Source organism: Olea europaea, chromosome 1, assembly GCF_002742605.1.
Source record: "Olea europaea var. sylvestris chromosome 1, O_europaea_v1, whole genome shotgun sequence".
Classification (NCBI taxonomy): domain Eukaryota; kingdom Viridiplantae; phylum Streptophyta; class Magnoliopsida; order Lamiales; family Oleaceae; genus Olea; species Olea europaea.
The window spans coordinates 19,791,119-19,796,907 of record NC_036237.1 but is presented as its reverse complement, the minus strand read 5'-3'; the positions used below and the strand labels follow the sequence as shown (position 1 = coordinate 19,796,907).

The following is a 5,789-nucleotide window of genomic DNA, read 5'->3' as shown; positions in this document are numbered from 1 at the left end:
CCCATCTCTTTATCGATGGTTTAAGGTTTTGTTTATATAAAATGAAAATAGATTTCATATGACACTACTTAGATTCAAATTGTAATCAAGTCTCTCATTTTCTATTTTATATAACATTTAGTAATTAATTTCTCATAATTGAAACTTAAATCACAAAATTCCATTTTATTCGTCTTAACTCCTTATTCAATAATATTTCCTTCTTTGTGGACAATTGGTTTTGGTCTATTCAAAATAACATCTTGAGTTAATAAAAAAATTGAAGTTTGAAAGATATACTCACATACTCTATCCAAAATTTAGACTTTTTATAGTCATATTTTCGTGTCCTATATTTTAGAAAATAAAATTCCGACACTTGAATACGTAACCATATCTGATATCCATACTTAAGTCTGGGCATCATAGTCCTAGTGTACATTTCTTTGGATAATATAAGATTTTAGTTTTTTCTTTCTTCTCTTTATCGGATGTCTGTAATAGCTCCTCTAGATCACACAATGTGGAACTCTTCTTTTGCATTATTTCGTATCCAGTGGGAAATGAAATCTACATGTAAATTTGGGTCTCCTGACAAGTTCAAGTTTTGAAATTTCATTGCAAGGAAATGAAATGTAGATGAACAAAATGAATAAATCTTTGCTTCTCATCAAATGAATTGAAATAATATAACAGTAAGCATCATTTCAGAGTTAAATGTTTTGTTAGTTAATGAACTTATATCTTCGTCATGTTTTACTCATTGAGCTTTAAAATCTTGAAACATTGCATTTGTTAGCTCATTCATTATGTTTCATAAGTCATTGAAGGCTTCTAAGTGGTTACTGAATTTTAACACGTTATACTTCATCAGTTACTCAACATGTTACATTAGTCACTGAGCCTATATAGATGTCACATTTTACTCACTAATTTTTAAAATATATTCAAATGGTTATTGTACTTTATAATGTTTTCGAGTAAAGTTGATTTTTTATGAGATTTGATTTAGATCAAAATGAATTAAAATAAAATAAATAATGAACAGATAATGAGACTTTCAATTTGAGATGATACCATTGATATCGATCAAGAAGATATAATTTCTCTATTTATCAAAAGCTATGATCAAAGCTACAGCATGTTAGATTCAAATTGACATGAATCTTACTTTAGATTATAAATTTTCATTTACATCGAGAAAATAAAATTGAAAAATTAGTTCTTTATTTTGATTGAGATCATAGACACAAATCAAGAAAATAAAAAAACATATCTTAAACATGCAGTAAAATTTTCAATTTAGAGTAATAATATTAATCAACAATAACAACATAAGATTTTTGGAGTTGTCTCAAGCAAGAGGAAAGAATGTCGTTGTCTTCGTATATGATATTTTAGACTTCAAATTTTTCAATTTTTGAACTATTATATTCAGTGAGTACAGTTCGGTGACTAATTGAAAATATTTTAAAGTTCAGTAATAAATTATGTTGAATGTATAACTTTGATGCCTTATGAAACATGCTAGACGATTGATGAAGTGAAACATGTTAAATTTAAGTAATAAATTGAAAAGCATTTTTAAAGTTCAATGACTAATGGAACATGACGAGTGAGTGATTAAGTGCAATTTGTTAAAGTTCAATGACGAAATGAAAGCATTTTAAAGTTCAACGAGTAAAGTGTGATAGAGATATAAGTTTAGTAACTAAAGAAACATTTAACTCCATTTTTAGGCTGGACGTAGTCCGATTCGATTCTCTTTGAAATCCAGAATCATAGGAAGAGGAAGCATTTGGGTATTTAGAAAGTGGAACCGTCGGGTCGAAATTCAATTATAGAAGTGTAAGGTCAATTCAGTTCTGTATAATATTTTATTTTTTTTGAATATTTACAACAATGTTATATTAATTTAACTAATGACACGTTCAATTTTAGCTCTTACAGGATAACGTAGTTCAATCCCGTGATATCGTTTTGTGCCTTCTTGTTGGGTTCTAAATAGTTTTCACTGTTAAAATCACCTAGATGAAAAATATACTAAGTTTACAATAATGAAGGGAGGCATAGTCGAGCTTTCAATTCGATTGATCTAGAATGAAGGAAATGGCACTACGATAGAATAAGAGGTTTGAGTAAAATTTAAATTAATTTCATTAAGCTGGACTTGGGCTGAAAATTAGGAATAGGAAAATCATATTTTGAATTTGAGTTAAATTAGTTTGTTAGCAAATTTATTTAGAAAAAAATAATTGACTTATTTAAGATAACAAAAATTAGGGAATTTAGTTATTCGATTCTTGCTCTATAACCGATAATCGAACCAAACTCGGGTTTCAATTCAAATATTCATTCGAATATTTAATTTAAGAAGAATCGCTCGATTCGATTTGAGACTTTTTGTCTAGCCTTCACCATTTCATATCCAATTGAAATTGTTATGGATGTGCTACATTTGATATTCTACAGAATGATGAATAAGATGATCAAAATCTTTCCGACACTTTTATATGCGACGCCATGTGCAAGGGAAAATTTCCCAACTAAAGTTTCTAACTTATCACCTCAATCACAAGTCGGACATCAATCTTTAAAATGAAGATATTTACTCTGCCAAAAGTAAGAGCTTATCAATGAATAAAGTTAAGGAAATTTAGTCCAAAAATAAAAAATAAAAAATAAAAAAATGAAGATATTTGATTTTATTGTCCTAACAGAAGAAACTATTTTTAATTTTCATTAAATTGTAATGTGACCGACACAATTGAACTGATTTTCATCATTGAAGACCTATTATACAATTGTAATAAAAGTTTGGGGGGGGGGTCAATGTTTATATTATTAATCCTTGAATATCCATATGTTACTGTAACCATAGTTTAAGGAACAAAAGTGCAATTTTCCTTATCATAGAGGTACAAAAAAAGTAGAAAAAATATACGCCGTTGCCGGGGATCGAACCCGGGTCACCCGCGTGACAGGCGGGAATACTCACCACTATACTACAACGACCTGTTGCTCACGGGAATCAAAATACTATATTTATTCTAATAACGTTCTTGCCTGTCTATTCATTTCCTCTCCAAGGTTATGTCATTATGTTGCGTGCTGATTTTGTTAAAACGAATGCTACTTATTCATCACGAAAGAAAAATCTCTAGTGAATGTTCCCAAACCTACAAGACTTTTGCTTTTGAGTTCTTAATTTTTTGATTTTGTCGTCTGAGTTTCGATTTTTCAAGTTTGTGTAGAAGTGGTTTCCGAAGTGTATTTATTTATGAAAATTGTACTTCATTTAGAAATACAATTGTAACCTTATTCTTAGCCCCCGTTAAGTGGAGATTAAAATAAAAAATTTTCATATATTTTATAAAAGTTGATAATTATATGATTAAAAAAGTTGTGAATCCCATAAAATGTATAGTTAAAGTAATTATTAATTTTAACTTTGGACTGAAATTAGATTTTAGTCCGTACCAAAAAGGGACTTAATTAAAATATGAATAAGATTTCTCAATTGAAATTGTGATGGATTTTAAAAGTTATTCTAAATTTAAGTGTTTTCAATTGGGATTTTAATAAAATCCTTTAAAATTTATGTATTTTCAATAATTAGTGAATTCATAAAGATTTCATTAATAGAAGAATATTAAAAGATTTGAATGAATTTCAAGCTTAAAAATACATATAAGTAAATTTTTTGAAATTTCAACATATTTGATGAGATTTTTATGTAATTTTTAAGAATTTATAATCTTTTAAAATTCATTAAAATCTTAAGAAATGAAAACAAGAAGTTTGTTGGTGGATTCAAAAAGTACAATAGCAAAAGGGAAGCACTCAAGTGACCTAACTTCAATTCTACATTTATTTATTTATTTATTTGGCCTTTTCCACTTAACTGGCTCAGGCTCTGATCCCAACTTGATTTCCTCAGCAGCAGATAAAACAGCAATGCAAATGGAATTACACTTCATCCCAAAATCTTTTTCTTTGCCTACATTAACACTTTCTTTCTCATCCGCAACATCAAGTGCCAAATTTTAGGTATTAGGTCAATATTAAATTGATTCAAAAACCCAACATGTTTTGTTAGGTCAAGCTAAAAGTTTGATTACTTTTTATTTAAACATTTTTTTGTCACGCTTTATCAGTAATATTATATAAAATATGCTATTTGTACATAATGCAGTGTCTACACTCCTCACATGTAAAGGGATTCACATCGAATAAATTATATTTTGTTAGAAATGGGTCTTCCTCCATGTGAGGGAGGTGGACGCCATTATGAGCACCATAATGTACGTATAGCATCACCCTTATATGATGTTATGACATCTAAGGATAATTTTTTGCATTAATAGACGAATGAAATTTAAATTTATGACAACAACGAGCTTAGTAAACTCATCTGTTCCCACTCTTTTTTATGAGTTGTTATTATTATTATTATTTTTTTAAACAATAATTACTATCAAGATATTACTTCTAGCTAGACGATTATTCAATTGGGAGTTGGTGACTAATTAAAATTAATTCTTTTATTTTTTTAAATTTGAAATTCAAAAGCAATATCTAAAACTTGTTTGATCTAATATTTTTAAAAAAATATTTTTGAAAACTTGTAATGTAAAATTCAAAACATCTTTTTGACGTTTTCGGTTGTTTCAGTGAGAAGACTAAAAGCACTCAAAATAAATAAGAATTTAAATCAAATTTATCTGAATAAGAAAATTAAAATTATAAAAAAACATAAAATTTAAATAAAATAAAATTCTAATATTCGAAAAATAAAAACTATAAAAATATATTTAAAAGAATGATAAAATTCTTAAAATTTTTTAAACCAATTAAAAAATTAAATAAAAATATCAAAAAATTAATTTAAATGAAAACAGATAAAATTTCTCAATTTATATTTTTTTATTTCTTATATTTTGTCAATTCAATGTAAGGTCCGTTTGATTGCAAAGATGGAATTGAATTGCCTGAAAATTATTTTCCTGAGCATTGTAAATTATTGTGTTTTATTGGTATAATTTTCTACGTGAAAAATGTTGAAATGAAAGTGTTTTTTGGTATTTGTTTGATTTTTTTTACATGAAAATTGTCATTAAAGGAATATAATTTATTGGTATTAAGGATGAAATTTATTTTCATTGCAAAAAAAAAAAAATATAATTTTTTTTTTAATTAAAAAAAAAAAAAAAAAAAATCTATCTTCTGGTTTTGGTTTGACTTTGTTTTACATAAAAATTGTCAATTAAAGAGAAATATATTTTTACAATAATTCTTAAAATTTGTTTCCATTGCCCAAAAAAATAAAAATAATGCTACAGTCACCGAGAATTCCAATTCTCACCATTTTGGTGAGAATTCCAATTCCTTGAATTGGTGGAATTTGGCTTATATGGCACTCAAGTTGGAAATTCAATTCTAGGCTAAAAAGATCCTATCGAACAAGGTTAAATTGAAAGGTAGAATTGCAATTTCATTTTTCATGAAATTCCACCTCCAATCAAATACAGTCTTATTATTTGTTTGTATTTTATTTTTGTAGCAGGAAAGTATATAATAAGATTCATTAATTCTAAAGTGTATATATTACTTGATAGTATATGAACATTAAAATGTTTATTTTACTGAATAATCAAATTAAAGGATTAAACTATCACACAATAATTTTTCAAATATTCAAACATGTTATGCAATTTTCTGTTTTAAGAAATAATTTTTCAGAATGATAAACTTAAAAATATTTTCAGTAATATTAAAACTGAAGATGAACTTAAAAATTAAAATCAAAA

At 26.6% G+C, this 5,789-nt stretch overlaps 1 non-coding gene across 1 annotated transcript; it reads right to left on the bottom strand.

Moving 5' to 3' along the window:
- Positions 1-2,922: 2,922 nt before the first annotated feature.
- TRNAD-GUC lies at positions 2,923-2,994 on the bottom strand. Its single transcript has one exon. It is a non-coding gene; the product is annotated as a tRNA-Asp (tRNA).
- Between the last annotated feature and the right edge of the window lie 2,795 nt (positions 2,995-5,789).